Consider the following 15,670-nt stretch of genomic DNA (forward strand, 5'->3'; position numbering starts at 1 on the left):
AGGCCTTGGGTGGAGTACGCTGGAGCGCCTCCTTTTGTGGCTGAGGTCCTTCGACCTAGGAGCTCGAGCCGGCTGCTGTTGAGGACGTCGATGGGTCCTGTCTGGTACTTGGGCGAGCGCTTGGCTCGTCAGTGCTCTCGGGACGTGTTGACGGTTCCCATCGACCCTCCTAAAACGATGTTCAGGGAGCCTTCTGAGGCTGAGAGGGAGGCTGACTTGGCTGGCGTTGGTGGTGACGCCCTCCTTCTTCCTGGTGAGGACTACTCGGCGTTCCTCTACGAGAGGTTGGCGTACTGGCCGGTTGTGGTAAGCATATTTATCCTTCTTGATTTTTGATTTTGGGAATGCGACGAAAGATCACCAAATAACGAGAAACATCGGACTTTGCAGGAGGTTGAGGCGGCAGGCATCGAGCCCCCAGAGTACCCCGAGACCCTTGAGTACACTGACACGACCGGGAGGACGACGATCTCCGAGCTGCGTGACTTTGACGTGGCTGTGACGGATGCTGGCCTGGACGATTGGCAGCACCTGATTCGGAGGGTGAGCCTCTAATTTGCATAATTTTTGTGTAAGAACACATTTGATTGAACTTATTCGATTATTGAGAACTTCTTTTCGAAAATGCAGGTTGCGCCGTCTCGGTTCGTGGCGTTATGGAGGGTGGCCAACCGGCTGCGAGCTACTGCCGTCGAGGTCGTCAGGTATGAACCTTGTGTCTATTCCATTTTTGAATTTTGATTTTCCAAAATTCTCTTGTAATTGCTTGAAATGATTGACATGAGCCAATTTTGTTGTTTACAGGGGGACCGTGAGCTGGAGCGAGAGTTGGCTCAGTCTCGGGAGGAGACAACTCGCTTGTTGAGGGAGCTCGAGGTTCGCGACGCCGAGATTGCTGCTCTTGCGGCAAGAGTTGCGGAGCTGGAGGGCGACCGACAGTAGTTTTGCTTTGTTGTTGTTTCTCTTGCACATTTGTACATTTTTGGACCTTGATTTTGGACATTTTGGACTCTGCTTGGGGCTCGAGCCCCCAGTTTGTTGTATATTTCCCTTTTTGTTGTATATATGATGGCCTGAGTGCCTTTGCTGCTGGGTTGCGTTGCTTGTATCTGCAGGTTAGCTTTGAACAGGTTTGGTAGATGACGGTTTATGCCGTCATGCTGCCGAAATTTACATATAAATCACGTAGAACATACATTTGTATATACACATGGCCTGAATTAGCTCAAAACGAATGACTCAAAAAAAATGCAAAAAATGCAAGAGAAAATGCGAAAATGCAAAAATTTTGCCGGAAATGACCGGACGGTAGGGAGGGTTACCCCTAAAAAAAGAAAAAAATAGAAACCTATAAGTTAGAAATGAAATGAAAAAGAAATGAAAGAAATATATAAATGAAATAAATATATGAATTTTGAAATGAATTAAATTATAATGAAAATTATTTCCTAAAAAAAGAATTACATTAAAATGAAAATTATTTCCTAAAATGAAAATGTACAAGTGTGATAAAATGACGAAAATGGTGATATTGCCTCGAAATGCGCGCCCGCGGAATTAGGAAACATGGAATATGGTAATTTCCACGTATTTACCAAAATAATAACCCGTAGGAATAGGAAATTATTCGTCAAGGAATTTAGGAAAGATCCAACGCGGAAAATCACGAAACCTAGGCGAGGAAGAGGCGCAAAGATGAGTGCGTCCCTTTGAAGAGGCGCAGCAGGTGCTGCGCCTGTTCCCAGGTGTGTCTGTTCTGGCAGATTTTAGGAAATAGAGTTTTAGTATAAATAGAGACGTCGATGGAGCTTTTATTCACATAATTCTTCCATCGCTTCCTCGTCTTATTACATAAAGTCCTCAAAATAAACATTCATCATGAATACTTTAGAGATTCGCCTAAATGAATGGACCAACGAGTTTTCCAACCTGGAGAAATACGACATGGGCACCTATAATCTTGGATCATTGTTGAGTTTGAAGCTTATCAAGGTTGTCAAACCATTCTTGGATGCTTGTCTTGATTACTGGGACCCGAATTATCATGTTTTTGCTTTCCCCGGAGGCGACATTTGCCCATTTCCTGAAGAAATTGCCGCGATTGGTGGGTAGGACCCTGAACACTTGCCTGCCATTCCTTCTACTTCGCAAGGGTATAAGAGCAAATTTAGAGACTTGCTTGGGTTAACAAGACTTGAGGTGGACCGTTTAGTGACCTCGAAGGTGAAGGAAAAGTAGATCTATATACTTACATATTCATATATGTTATAATTTAATTTGTCACACTACTACAAAAACTAGCTTAGAGAACTGTTAAAATGGGCTTTAGAGAACGACTTAGGAGCGTTCTTTAGGTCAGCGTTCTCTAAAGCTTAGAGAACGGTTTAAAAAGGCGTTTTGTATTCACAACTATAGAGAACGGTTGTGTTTGGGACCCGTTCTCTTTTCCTTGAGAAAAGAGAACTGTCTAGCTTTATGACAGTTCTCTTTTCCTAAGAAAAGAGATCAGTTGGGCATAACAAGCGTTCTCTATTCATATATTTTTTGGAAAAAATAATAATAATAATAATTAATATTAATTCTATATAATATAATTGGATAAATAATTGTATAATAAAAAGAAAGAGACACAAAAAAGGAGAAATTAGGCATTTTATTACTTGAAATTTGACAATTACACACTATCATTTATCACAATCCTAAACAGTAAACACCATACATACTGAAATATGCTCTACCTGTGTCTAGATTACAAATGACTGAATAATAAAGCTAACTTAAGATACACATATGCCCATTAACACGAGCTGAAGCAACCAGGTACAACGCTTCACTTTTGCAAGCTCCATCTGAACTCGGATGTGTGGGTGCGGTTCTCAAATCTATGCATAAGCAAACCAGCAACCATTCCTCTTCCTCTATACTGTATCAAAACAGACCATAAACGACATGATTTGTGATTGCTGAAAATTTAGAGGTGTCATTTTAAAAGTTCACTAGTCATAAACTCATACCTACTGGATTTGAGACCATGCACTTGACTAGCACCTGTAATGATACAATATACTTGACTAGCTAGAATTTTCGCCCACCGCGATTAGACAATAATACAACAGCAAGGACATATAAATCTAGGATAAATAAAAACAAGTTGATGCCAACTTACTTGCAGAGAACTACTTAGAATGCCTTGAGCTAACAAATTTTAAGTTGCCACAATATAAGCTCAATGACTCGACAATAACAATCGAAAATGAATGCACTAAATAATGTGAGATCAATCTAAACTTAAAACAAGCTATGAGTACTCTGACAAAAGGTTATGAGAGGAAAACAAGACAACGCAACCTCCACGATCAACTGTCTCTCTATATTTATGAAATGACTTGGCAGTACAAAAGCGAGTCAAACTTCAAAGTAACTTCAACAACAATACAACAAGATTTTTCAAGACCTTACAGTCATAGTCCTTAATAACAAAGAATCATCAAACATTTATCAAATTGTGAAAAGAGAAATAAAATGTTACCTTGGTTGATGCTGGGTGTGACATCTGAGGCCTCCGAAACGACAACAAAGCCTTAGTCCCAACAAAGGTTAGGGTAGGTTAACATGAATCATCATCCGAATTTGTGTAGGTTTGAATCCGCCAATATAGAAGCTCCTAGACTAACTCATCTGTATTTGTCAAATTCGGTGCTATTATCGTTGGATATATGCACCCGGGCAACCGTGTTACCGTATACAACAAACACAACATACTTGTCACGGGTTTACATTTCAACATACCAAGCGTTAAGAGAAGATTCCGAATCTGGATAATATAATAGAGTGCACATAAATCCTCTTTAGATTTTATTTTTGACTAACTTGACCTACCCCAGACAACAACTAATAGTGAAAGCAGACATCTTCCGAAAATAATTAATAACAACCTCTAGAGTTCACTCAGATGTTAGAGTACTCGAAAAAGTCTTTTTGGTATCAAACCTGCTAACTTATTCCTTGTAGAGTATAATACTTCTGCTTAATTGACATGCAAAGGAAAAAATATGCTAAAGTGTTCATCGATTAACCAAGAAGACCATCTTGCAGCCACCTAACACATTTTTGTAAATCAATATGATGTCAATAGTGTAATAGTGATACAAGTGGTATCCTACTGCGTCCATGCGTGTGAGCTCCTAATTTTGAAGAAGAGAGATAAATTATGCAATAACCAAGTAACTCAGGAGAACATTTCTATCAGCATAGAGTGCATCTAAGCCTCTAAAGTGATTTACATATGATAAAAAATTCACTACAAAGCGAGTTCCTAATTTTAAAGAAGGGATATGAATTAATATACTTTCTATTAGTTTATACACAGTGGAGTAGTGGACTAACTTGAGATCCGAACCTATCAATTTTTCTAGTTAAACGGATTCACTTAATCATGCCAATCATATCCTTATACAGACAACTCGGATGATAATTTTCTTCATGTGTTGGTCCTTCAAACTTACTGGCGTTTAAATTAAACAAGCAACTCAATGAAACCATTAGGACTACACCAGAACAACAAAAGTGATAAAGACCTTAAACTTTCATCCTTAATTCATTTACTCCGTATATTTTCTTACAAGTACATTCATAGGGGCAATACATCGAACAGTTGGGGTGCATTACACCTCCATTACTCTACTTCCCCCAAATACCCAATTACCGACATATAATTAAGATCATACAATGGGTGTGAATTACTTTACCTCGCAAATGGCTTGATGAATGATTCCGCAGGACTCTAATCAATATAAACCAACCAAACAAGTTCATATAAAAACCCCAATTACAACACTCCTAAACGAAATTAGGGTTTAGGCTTTACCTTTGATGAAATTGAAAATGAAAAGAATTTATATGGGAAAAAAATCGGAAACTTACCAATTTAAGAGAACAAATGTGAATTGATGATGACCAATGACAAAGGAGACGGATGACTGATGAGTGACTCGAGAGAGCAGTGCGGACTGCGGAGGAGAACCGACGAAATAGTGTGTTGATGGTGAAGAAAATAGAGTTAATTTCCCTCAAAAAAAAGAAGAAGAAATTAAGAGTGAATTAAAAAGACAGGGAAATCTAAATACTCACATACCTAGGGATATTTTATATTTTATTCTTTTCCTCAATAGATAACGATTGTAGTTATAGGCATTCTCTATTTATTTTTTAGATAACGGTTATTTGTAAGAAGCGTTCTCTGTAATTTTATAAAACGCTTATTTAATTGAAGTGTTCTCTATTTAGCGTTACTTATTCCATATTTTGTAGTAGTGTCATAAAATTAACTAATGATCATATGCATGCAAACAAATAAACAAAATAAGGAAGAAACATCCATTCTTACATTGGATTTTCGGTTCAAATGGGCACAAGAGAGATCACCTTTCTCTCTTGTTCTTGAGCTTTCCTTTTGGATGAACAAAGACCCAAGTGTAGGATCTCTCCCAAGGATTTATACCCAAAGCTTACTCTTAATTAAAATTAATATTATGAGTACTAGATAATATTAATTTTAGTAGAAAAATGACCCAAAATAATTTGGTTTTTAATCTCCCAAAAACCGGTTGAGAGAGGAGAGGAGAGGAAGTATTTTCTCTTTCTAAAATTCTTAATTTTTGATGAATGAATATTTTCTTAATGCACTAAACTATATTCTAGTGCAAGCCAAAAATATAAAGCAAAAACCTTTGGCTTGGCTCCCATGAGAAACCGGGTAAGGGGAAGAGGAGGGAAGAAAGGAGACCCAATGCATGCTCTTGTTTGCCTTTACAATGTAAACTAGGTGCATGGCTAGTCTTATTAGGGAAATGATTGTGTTTTCCATTAACTTAATCAAACACAATATTTAGCCTAATCCTCCTCCTAATTTCGGCACTTTCATAAAATGGAGTCCATTTTATTTTTGTCAATTTGTCAATATGTCACATGTCATATGTCACATAAAATTGTTATGTATTTTTAACATATTAAAAATCAACGTATTATTAAAAATACGTCATATACAAAAATCGACTTAGTAATTCATAATTACTTGTACCAAAATATTTTACCAATTATAAATCACAACAAATTGTATTTATAATAATTCATTCAATTTCAATTGTTTCTTTAAACAATAATTTCATCTGAGTAATGATACAATTCAATTACTCAGACCGTATCTCATTTAATCAAATTTCAATGAGATACGTAAATTTTACTTCCAAAATCGTCCGTCAATTTTTCAAGTAATTTAATTAACTCGCAACGTTATACGATTAATTAAATGATCAATTAAGAGTATTGCCCTATAGGTATGACCTAGGGGATCAATCGATCACCACCGCCGCATTTGCGCAGTAATGTCAAACTCTAGTCAGCCAATCATTACCGATATATGTTGATCAGTTGACAGTAAAAATATTACTTCCCAATTGTATTCTTTATAATGAGATTTAAACATGTGATCATCATGATCAACAGTCGTGATCGCATTATTGTCGGAGGACACATATTCCAACAATCTCCCACTTGTCCTCGACAAGTGTGCGTCACCAATTCTCTTGTCCTATTACTATCTCCCACTCAATGCAAGGTGTCTTTCAGGTCGTACTTGCAAGTGATCATATCGAGAGTGGTTTCCTCGATCTGGAGAATAACTGATTGACTGGATTTATCTATCATAGATACCTTCCGAGCGTGGCCACGCATTTCCAGTTCATTACTCCTCGAGTGGCCCTGAGATATTGTTATAACCCTGACTAGGGGTGGACAATTCCTATCGCACTCATTCCCTTCGACTAGCCACAGCCATCATAACCTATAATATGCCCATTTGACCCCATTTACGAAGGTCGTAGTAACACAAATCAAAGTTAATCTGAAACGGTGCCATCTTAGGTGAACAGTCTTTAGTCAAAAGAATCGACTCATTAGAATACTATAGCAGCTCTCGCCACGACCAGGCTATATAAATTTGCCAGAACTCTATAAGCGGTCATTAGGCCCGACAAAATGTTCCTAACAGTCTGCCTATGTGATCGACTAGTCATCTCACATGACTCTATGGCACTTGAACTTGCCATCAATCGCATCACACTCTAGTCACTTCGAGACGTCACCTCATACAAGTAACTATGGGCAAATACAATGTTAATCCGTGTTCACTTTAACGGGGTTCAATTGTCTCCACAACCCGTTTGGATGTAACAAAGTATAAGGTGAGTTAATAATAACTCAAACGACAAATGTCGACATCACACTCGGGTAGTCAATATCATATTACAACCTTGTGATGTATATCGTAAGTGTAAACACTTATTGATTGCAATAGAAGTTTAACATGCCATGTGTCCATGTGTTCAAACTTCTTACACTTGCATTTTCCTTTACATTCATGTTCTCTCTCATAGCATGAATCTTACCAAGTACACATCAAGGTTCCCGACCTTGGTTTCGGTTCTTTAACTTGAAAGAACTTCCTTATCGATTATCACATAACGAACGAATTTGTGATGAATGATATAACTTGTACTGATCAAGTACTCCATCCACACACAATGCACTAGGTATGTGTTTTGTAGAATCTTGCAACAATTTGTCAAGATGATTAGCCTAGCACTTCTTACAAGTCCTAGCATATTAGGAAAGATTAGTCTTGAGCAACTTATTCTCTAACTAAGTATCTTTCCAAAACTTCTTATTTCTCTTTCTAGCTTGAAAGGTTAAGGATTTTCATAAATCCTTGCATGTGCTCGGATTTTCTATAATATGTGCAACCTCTTGACACACAATAGAGCATTCCGTCAAACACCGAAATCGCTCATCGGATTCTACTCGAGAATTCATGACGTTTCTATTGTGGCTTACCAATGAATCATCATGCTCTTATGCATATGATTCACCATTGGACATGTGCATGATTATTCTAATGGCGGAAACATTAGTAACTTTTAATCATGTCATCAACTATATTTAGGTTCAAGGAACGACCATGACTGCTAATGGCAATTCCATTTCATTTAGATGAATAACCTATGTTTCTTGTTGATTCGATGTGTATCTCCCAATACTTATCCAACATCCCTTGATGTAATTGGATTCATCATAGTCCATTTTCATCCAGAATTGAAAACTCAAAACTTCCTCTATGAAGGAAGGTATTAGCTCGTCATTCTTCAATGAGTGGTGAGTTGTAAACATTCAAAGGATGATAGCTCCCACTAAATTCCATGTCTTCACATGATAATTTCCTAACTCCCACTCAATTCCACATATTTCAAAATTGACTTCTCAATCGAAACTTTTCAAGAATTGAAATATAAATTGCATTGCCAAGTTATTAAGATAAAACCATATATGTTCCCATCATATCCCTTCAAAATACCTATTTTGAAGTGGTCTCATCTTAACCTTATGGAAAGCGATTTTAATCTCTAACTCACACATATCATAATGATGTGTAGCGATGTCATTATTCAAATATAAATAATATCTAGAACACGTCCTTCGAAATACCCTTTCGGAAGGAGGTTTAACCATTTCATAATGAGGTTAAGTAATGACATTTGCGTGGTTAAAACTTGGCCATTGAAGATATCGGTATATCAATCATTGCAACTTGATCATAACTAGTATGTTACTTTGATTCATTTAGGCTCTTAAGTAAATCTCAAGGTTGAAACTATTGGTCAAAATTTTCATAAACTTAGTCAAAAACTTGTTAAGACTTTACATTAGTCATTTTTCTTCCAAAACTTTCTTTTGGTCTCCTCGTGTAGTTATCTTAAGAATATACTCTTATGATTACTTCACTTGGTCTCTTTAGTCATATAGAACTTACTTGAGACCATAGATCTCATCTATTTGGTATACTATGTAAATAGATATACCTTCATTCAAATCATTCTCTCTTGCGTAGATCTTCATTTACACAAGTACACAATTTTATCTTGCCTTGTGTGTCGTGTCCTCATTTTTCTCCCACTCTATCTTTAGAATAAATACACTATAGATTCAAAGATAGCATATGAGACACAAATAATGATGTTGAAGTATAAGGAGAACTATCTCATAGATAGACTAATAGTTATTGATTTCGTATGTGTACTTGGTGATTGACATACCTTTAAGAGAGTTCATAGACTCAAGGTTACTTTGTAAATGATCATACACAAGCCTTAAGCATGTGGACATATAATGAAACCCGTCATTATATTTGTCTATTAGATCACTTTAAGTTATATGTTTCTAAGAGTAAGCATTTAAACATGAATTTTAGAACAAAAGGATAAAATGATAAAACGGGTGACTTGGGTTGCAAAACAAGTCACCATTACCCAAAATACAACCCATTATCCAAAATACCTTTCCATGTCGAACATGGAAACTTAAGGTTCTAAAATTCAAAACATGAATAAAATAAGACAATAAAAAGCGAAGCTCCATGAAAGCTATTCCTAGCTCCTTGATGGTTTCTTAAGCTTGCTTTTCTTTTCCTTTGTCTTTGCTTGGTGGAGGCCCTATTTACAATAAAAAGGGAGATACATTATCACAACTTTGTATCATAATACCATAGTTGAATTAGAAACATAAAAGAAGGATAGTCATTTACCTACTGGAGTAATCTTTCCAGCCTTAATATCACCAAGGTATTTGGAACAATTTCTTTTCCAATGTCCCATACCATTACAATAATGGCATTTATCAAGAGGACCCTTCTTGATTTTTGAAGTGCTAGCTTCACAAGTCTTAGCTTTGGTGAATGTGGGAGCTTGCTTCTTGCCCTTCCTCCCATTCTTCTTGAACTTCCCCTTACTCTTAGTGCTTATGTTAAGCACATCTTTTGGTGGGTTCACATTTAACCCCATGTCCCTCTCGGCTTGCACAAGTACCTTGTGCAATTCTTCAAGAGACACATCCTTATCTTGCACGTTAAAATTCACCCGGAATTGAACATACGCTTTGACTTTGGACAAGGAGTGTAGAATCCTATCTACAATGAGTTCTTTGGGGATTTCAACCTTTTGAATTTTCAAGGTCTCGACAAGCTCCATAAGTTTGAGCACATGAGGGCTAACCTTTTGGCCCTCTTTGAAGTCGAGATCAAAGAATGCCGCGGCCGCCTCATATTGGACGATCCGCGGAGTTTGTGAAAACATTGTCACAAGCTTGGAGTAAATCTCATTAGCATTGCCCATTTTAAAGGCTCTCCTTTGGAGATCCGCCTCCATCGCAAATATCAAGACATTTTTCATTGCGGCGGACTCCTTTTGGTAAGCCTCATATGCTTCCCTAGTGGCGGCGGTCGACCTAGTAGTAGGTTCGGGTGGAGAGGCCTCGGTAAGGTAACGAAGCTTGTCGTCACCTTGGGCGGCTAATTTGAGTTGGGCATCCCAATCAGAGAAATTTGACCCATTCTTTTCAAGTTTACATCGATCCATGAAGGATTGGAGCCATGATGAACTAGCGAGAGGCATGGCGTTAGGGGTTGGTGTTGCCATTTGTTATGAGAAAAAAGAAGTGGTCTACAAAACAAAATCGAAGGAGTAAAACAAATGTCGTTTTAACAATAATACTCGTAAATTATAATTTAAACAAGTTTTATGCATTTTTCTAGTGACCTCTACCCAACTAGATAAATGATTCCAAGACCCAAATTCATATCGACTTAGGCACGGTAGGGCCGATTCATCCTTTATCAATATAACTCGGTGGATTAATGTTTAATCGATTCTACTTTTAGAACTCTTGGTCGATAAAATTACTCTAATGTTTATCTATAGCCCGGAACAAATGCGACTACGGTCACGAATACTTCCGTTGAGCTCAATCCAAATTTCGAATAAATGTGTCCATGGTCCAAATCCACATCAACTCGGGCACGGTAGGGCGATTCATCCTTCATCAATATGAATTCGGTGGATAGACATTTATCACCCACTTCCCCTACGTAACAAGTTTTGTACCCCGGTAGGGCCGAGCGCACTCCCTCGCGAAATAGGTTTTCATGGTTTCTACTATTTGGTAAGGCTATGTCTCAATTAATTGTTTTAGCGAGAGGTCATGTCAATTTATTATCTATCACGTTTTAAGTGAACTAAAGCGGTGAAATACGATAATTCTAATTGACACGGTCGATAAACTCGATAAAAAGACAATGCATGTTTTAGTTATGGCGATTTAGCGATGCATGTGACATAAAATAAAATGCAAGCATAAAATAAATCCTAGTATGGCCTTTCCTAAAATAGAAAAACTATTTAACTATTACATATTCGGAAACCAACTCCATTGGTCCCTTGAACTTCGGTTGTGGCACGCATCTCGAGGTAACACCGTCTTTATGTATCGTCATCTTGAAGAAATCTGTCTTTGGGAACTCCAAAATAAATTAAATTACATAGGAAATTACATAATTTCCTATTATACATTTGTAACTAAAATAAAATAAATCTATTAAATTACAAAACGGTGATACGAGATCACAATAAAATTACAACCGAATCGATATTCCCATACATTTCGGGAAATACCAATTAAAAACTAAGGCCATACTAAGTAAAATTACATAATTCAAAAATTACATAAATAAAATTATGACAATCATAAAGAAAATGCAGCATTATAATATGTATGAACATGCCCAATTTTATGCTAAATCGCCTTTAATTAGCCAATATCGTATATTACTCGGTTTTTACGGATTTGCGTGATTTCAACATTTTTCAATCACAAAAATTACATAAATTCATATTTATGCATAAGTTAATTACCCTAACCTCTTAGGACTCAAAATTTAGTCTTCACTAATTATTTGACCATAATTAACTCATATTTCTAAAATTGTTCATTAATGGACCAAAAATTACAAAAATAAGCTATAAACTTCAAATAAATCACAAAATTTCAAATAAATTCAAAATTTGAAATTTTAAACTCATGAACATTCTGGAAAAATACCATGACACTCACAATGTTCAAAAACTTAGGTTAAAAATTTCGAAATTTTTCCGGAAAAAACAATGTTGCGGTTTATCGGTTTTTAACAAAATAATCATAAAAACATGTGAAAAATTATATTCATCAACTTTTCAATTTTAGATCTGAAAAAGATAATAAAAAGCAACATATGATGTTTTTCTTTAGTCATAGAGTATGTTATATCAATATTTCACTAATAAAGTCACTATTCATGCAATTTTTCTTCAAAAATCCATAAATCATGCAAAAAGACTTCACTATAGCCCATTATTTTACACACATCTTGTAAAGTTGCATGTGACAACATACTAAATTTCTATGACCAGATTCGAAATTTATCTCATATTAACCTATTTTTCACCTAAATCCGAATTTAATAATGAAAAATCCATTTTTCGAGCATAAGAAGTCCAAAAATTATGAAACTTTACAGGTTATCTCAAAATAATATATGTGACAACATATCCAAAAATCACTGGAAAATTCGAAGTATAGCTAATTTTAGACCGAAAATGACATTTTTACTCATAAAATCATATTTAAATGCCATTATTGTAAAATATGAACAATAAAAATCCGTAAATTAACCAAAATATCCTAAAAACATTTTAGGACCAGAAATTAAACATGCATAAATTTATTTCGTGATATCTCATAATAACACAAATTATTCAAGTTTTATATGTTATTCTTATAACTCGGAAAAACTTTTAACCGATTTGCATGCAAACAACCATGGCTCTTGATACCGATTGAAGGAAAAGTAGATCTATATACTTACATATTCATATATGTTATAATTTAATTTGTCATAAAATTAACTAATGATCTTATGCATGCAAACAAATAAACAAAATAAGGAAGAAACATCCATTCTTACATTGGATTTTCGGTTCAAATGGGCACAAGAGAGATCACCTTTCTCTCTTGTTCTTGAGCTTTCCTTTTGGATGAACAAAGACCCAACTGTAGGATCTCTCCCGAGGATTTATACCCAAAGCTTACTCTTAATTAAAATTCATATTATGAGTACTAGATAATATTAATTTTAGTAGAAAAATGACCCAAAATAATTTGGTTTTTAATCTCCCAAAAACCGGTTGAGAGAGGAGAGGAGAGGAAGTATTTTCTCTTTCTAAAATTCTTAATTTTTGATGAATGAATATTTTCTTAATGCACTAAACTATATTCTAGTGCAAGCCAAAAATATAAAGCAAAAACCTTTGGCTTGGCTCCCATGAGAAACCGGGTAAGGGGAACAGGAGGGAAGAAAGGAGACCCAATGCATGCTCTTGTTTGCCTTCACAATGTAAACTAGGTGCATGGCTAGTCTTATTAGGGAAATGATTGTGTTTTCCATTAACTTAATCAAACACAATATTTAGCCTAATCCTCCTCCTAATTTCGGCACTTTCATAAAATGGAGTCCATTTTATTTTTGTCAATTTGTCAATATGTCACATGTCATATGTCACATAAAATTGTTATGTATTTTTAACATATTAAAAATCAACGTATTATTAAAAATACGTCATATACAAAAATCGACTTAGTAATTCATAATTACTTGTACCAAAATATTTTACCAATTATAAATCACAACAAATTGTATTTATAATAATTCATTCAATTTCAATTGTTTCTTTAAACAATAATTTCATCTGAGTAATGATACAATTCAATTACTCAGACCGTATCTCATTTAATCAAATTTCAATGAGATACGTAAATTTTACTTCCAAAATCGTCCGTCAATTTTTCAAGTAATTTAATTAACTCGCAACGTTATACGATTAATTAAATGATCAATTAAGAGTATTGCCCTATAGGTATGACCTAGGGGATCAACTGATCACCACCGTAAATGCGGCAAAGATAATGTCAAACTCTAGTCAGCCAATCATTATCGATATATGTTGATCAGTTGACAGTAAAAATATTACTTCCCAATTGTATTCTTTATAATGAGATTTAAACATGTGATCATCATGATCAACAGTCGTGATCGCATTATTGTCGGAGGACACATATTCCAACAGAAGGGAGTGCGAATGTTGGACTTTATTGATCGATTCATTAACAGGGCCGACCCCACCGTTTCTTATGTTGCTAGGCGAAGGGCATTTGGATTTTGCTTGTTGCATGTATATGTCCTTCAAGGGCATGTTGATGAAGACTTGAGAGGTGATCCTCGTCTCCTGGGCCTTGTTGAGCAAATGGAGCTGCGTAAGAGTCCAGCTTGTTTATGCCTAGGAGAGATCCTGTTGGGCTTGGATAATAGGAAAGCCAACCGTGACCTACCGTACTTGGGAAGTCCCGTTATTTTGCAGGTAAAAGAACTTTTTCTCTTTTTTTTTTCTTTTTTTCTTCTTTTTTTTTTCTTTTTTTTTTTTCGTCTTTTTCGTTTTTTTTTGTTTTTTTTTTGTTTTTTGTTTTTTTTTGTTTTTTGTTTTTTTTTATTATTATTATTTTTTTTGATGTCTAATACCTGCTTTTGGTAGGTTTGGCTTATGGAGCGTCTTCGATTGATCGAGCCCCCAGTTCATGTTCCTTCTTATCATGCTCGTTCGATTGCAATGAGGACCAGGCTGTACATGGTGGACTTCACTCGAGTCTGCAATTATTGGGAGAACAAATTGAAGAGTGATGATAGCCCTTTGATTAGGTGGATCGTACCATGGTGGCACCTCAAATCATCCTTTGGAGTGTCTTCTTTGGATCCTACTAGATGCGTGCGCATTCCGGCTTGGAATTCATGGTGTGCATCTTCCGGAAAGGTGATGAGACAGTTGGACTAAAGCGAGACGATCCCGAAGCTTGACACATTCCCAGATCGCCGTGGCGCTTACTACTGAGAGTCGAAGGGAGTGGGCCATTAAATGGGCCCAAAGAAATGTATGGTTCTTGAACTCTTCTGCTAATGCCTTATGGGTGTCGGATTCTTATCTGCGGTGGAGGAAAGCTACTACTCCGGAAGAGCGCGAGAGATTGAGGAAGCGCGAGCCCGTTGACTACAAGGTGCGCGAGGTGGAAAAGGAGAAAGAGAAGCACCTGACCGAGGGAGAGGAAGAAGCCGGGTTTCGAGTTGTTCATCCTTCGAATAAACCGAAGACCTCTCCTGTCGTGGATAAAGTGATTGATAAGAATGGGAAGTCTAGGCCTCGAGAAAGACCGTTGGTGATTAGGTCTGAAGTGGTGCGAGAGCGTCCGGCTCGAGGTCGTGACAAGAAGTATGACAAGAATGACAAGGGCAAAGGGAAGATGGAGGAATAGCCCAAGTCTTTAGTATTATTTATTATTATTATTATTAATATTGTTGTAAAAAGGTGGGATTTTTAGAATCCTAGCCTATTTTTATTTTTATTATGTAACGTATTATTACTACTAGAAAGTGAATGAAATAAAAAGGTTAATTGGTTATGAAACCGTTGTGATTTTCTATTTATTATTCTTGTCGAATTCCAAATGCAATGCAAATGTCCTTCTATTTACATTTTGAAAATAATGGGTTGTATCCTGTGAAGGATTGCCTACGTATTCATTAAGAAAATGAAATCAAACCCGTGCGCGTAGTTCGAGTAAATGTAAAAGAATAATTGTTCTAAGCAAGAGCTTGTAATTAACTTAGAAAATGAGCATGAGCTTTTTGCTTACTCTGAAGGTGCAG

General features: G+C 36.2%; 1 long non-coding RNA gene across 1 annotated transcript; it reads right to left on the reverse strand.

Annotated features, from left to right (window-relative positions):
- Positions 1–3,241: 3,241 nt before the first annotated feature.
- Positions 3,242–5,116, reverse strand: LOC141646225 (uncharacterized). Its single transcript, XR_012545444.1, has 3 exons — positions 4,924–5,116; positions 4,749–4,783; positions 3,242–3,678 (listed from the first exon to the last, which is right to left on the reverse strand). It is a non-coding gene; the product is annotated as an uncharacterized LOC141646225 (long non-coding RNA).
- Between the last annotated feature and the right edge of the window lie 10,554 nt (positions 5,117–15,670).

This window comes from Silene latifolia, chromosome 3 (assembly GCF_048544455.1).
Source record: "Silene latifolia isolate original U9 population chromosome 3, ASM4854445v1, whole genome shotgun sequence".
Lineage (NCBI taxonomy): Eukaryota > Viridiplantae > Streptophyta > Magnoliopsida > Caryophyllales > Caryophyllaceae > Silene > Silene latifolia.